We start from the raw sequence: 2882 nt of genomic DNA on the forward strand, positions 1-2882 counted from the left end.
ACTTAGTGAAATTAACACTTGTCTGGAATTTCAGATCAGGTAGCCCTCTTCGGAGCAACAAAACTACATGCTACAGGATCTGAACATGGCAAAGTAAAGCATGGCATGGAGCTACTCAAAGAGCTTAACAAAAGTCCCTTAGTGACCTTGAGCCAAAAAGGATCAGAAAATACAATTGCAAGCATGTGAACATAGCAAAAACATAATCAGTTTTCAGACTCGGTGAAAAACTGACACATGCTGAAATATAGCTCAAGTAGGCATGTTTACGAGCTCGATGCACTCACTACGGTGCAAGTCATGGCAAGACAAGCATACATCTATCAAAAGGCACAAAATTCAAGCTAGACATTGCAAGAACAATAGCATAGCATGCACAGATCAACTACAACATCATCGGCAAAATTGCAAACAAGTTGACAATCTGCCCAGATTCACAAAGTAGCAAAAGTAGAGCTTGATTGGCTCAAGCTAGGGTGTTTCATAATTGCAAACAAAGACATGGATGGATAGAGCACTACAAGATTAACAAAACATCCTTATTGATCATCCTCAAAAGAGGCACGGATCACTAGGAAACAACATGAACATATGGCATCATGAGGTAAACAACTCCAGGACTTAGTGAAATTACGAAGTCCCTGAAAACAGAATTAGCAAGTGCACCACTTTGCAAGCTTTCACAAGTCACCACACACATCACAAAAATACATGGGTTGCACCTCTAGAAAGATGACAAAACCCTTAACAAAACACATGTAGAGCAACAGGGCATAGCATGCACACATTAATCATGGCAAAAATGACAAAAACCTAAATGGAGTAGCAGATCTGACAATAATCTCAAGTAGCCCTCTTCTAACAGCATTTCGGGCATCAAGATGAACTCAAATGAAAATGATGCAATGGAATGAAATGATGTACTCTCTGAGATGAACATTTTTATATGCTATATGCATGAATCGAAGCTACGGATGCAAAGTTACGGAGCCACGAACAGAAGCACTTGGATCTGAGAATTTCGGGACTTAGAGAAAAATCAACCTCCGAGATCTAGGGTTACTGTTCACGCACGCGAATCGAGAACTCCGGCGAGGCGGCGGCGGCTCCGGCGAGCTCGAAGAAGCGGCGGGGAGGCGCGGGAGAGGTGGATCCGGCCACTCCCGGCCGGATCTGGCGGCGGAGGTGGCGGCGGCGACCGGCGGGGCCTCGGGCGACGCGGACGAGCGGGCGCCGGCGAGGGGCGCGGGACCGGGGCCGCGATGGCCGACGGCGGCGGCGCGGCGACGGGGCGTCGGTGGCGAGGGAGGTGGCGGCGCGGGCGGATCGGAGGCGGCGCGGGCGGATCGGGCCGCGGGGGCCGGCTCCGGGCTCCCCGGCCCACGGCGGCGGCGAGGTGGCGGGTGCCACGTGGTGGCTCCGGAGTGGCTGCAGGCGGCAGAGCGGACGCGTCCGGTCCGTTCGGACGTGTTCGGCGGCGGCGGAGGAGAAATCTAGGGTTTCGGGGAGGAAGGAGATCCGAATTTCGGGGGGGGTGTTTAAATAGGCATAGAGGGAGCTAGGAGAGTCCAAATGAGGTGCGGTTTTCGGCCACGCGATCGGGATCGAACGCTCTAGATGATGGAGCAGAGTTTGGTGGGTTTTGGGCCAAATTGAAGGGGTGTTGGGCTGCAACACACACGAGGCCTTTTCGGTCCCTTGGTTAACCGTTGGAGTATCAAACGAAGTCCAAATGATACGAAACTTGACAGGCGGTCTACCGGTAGTAAACCAAGGCTGCTTGGCAAGTCTCGGTCCAATCCGGAAATGTTTAATCCCCACACACGAAAGAAAACTAGAAATGACCACCGGAGGAGAACGAAGCGCCGGAATGCAAAACGGACAACAGGGAAAATGCTCGAATGCATGAGATGAACACGTATGCAAAAGCAATGCGCATGATGACATGATATGAGATGCATGACAATGACAACAACACACGGATACAAAGAACCGAACCCGAGGAAAATAAATATAACTTAACGCCGAAACGGCAAGAGTTGGAGTACAAATTGGGAAAGTTACATCCGGGGTGTTACACAGTCAAGGTGACAGCAGCCATGAACGCCCAGTTGTTGGCTCCATATGATGATAAGGAGGTCAAAACTGCGCTCTTCCAAATGTTTCCGACCAAGGCTCCTTTCCGGACGGTTTTCCCGCACACTTCTTCCAAAGGCACTGGGATGTGTGTGGTGATTCAGTGACTAAAGCTGTTTTGGGAATTGTTCGAGGACAGGAAAGTCCGGCCTGTGTAAATGATACCCTACTGGTGCTCATACCGAAGGTATCCAACCCCACTCTCCTATCACAATTCTGACCCATTGCTCTTTGTAATGTGTTTTATAAAATTGCATCAAAAGTTCTGTCTAACCGACTGAAGGTCATTTTACCGGAGATCATATCTGAGGAACAGTCGGCGTTTGTCCCAGGGAGGCTCATCTCTGACAATATAATTTCTGCTTATGAGTGTTTGCATTTTATGAAAAAGAACAGATCAAAAAACAACAATTACTGTGCTCTCAAGTTGGATATGATGAAAGCCTATGATAGAGTGAAATGGAGTTATCTGAAAGCTATCATGGAGAAACTGGGCTTTGGTGCACCATGGGTTTCAGTGATTATGAATATGGTGAGCTCAGTTTCCTTCTCGGTCATGTTCAATGGAAGTAAGTTAGAGGAGTTCAGACCTTCTCGTGGTATTCGTCAGGGAGATCCTATCTCTCCATATCTTTTCTTGTTGGCAGCAGAGGGCCTTTCGTGCCTATTAAAATCCCAACAACAGTCATCCCAACTTTGCGGCATTAAGGTAGCACCGACGGCTCCGGAGGTGAACCACCTTTTAT

This window comes from Triticum urartu, chromosome 2 (genome assembly GCF_003073215.2).
Source record: "Triticum urartu cultivar G1812 chromosome 2, Tu2.1, whole genome shotgun sequence".
NCBI lineage: Eukaryota > Viridiplantae > Streptophyta > Magnoliopsida > Poales > Poaceae > Triticum > Triticum urartu.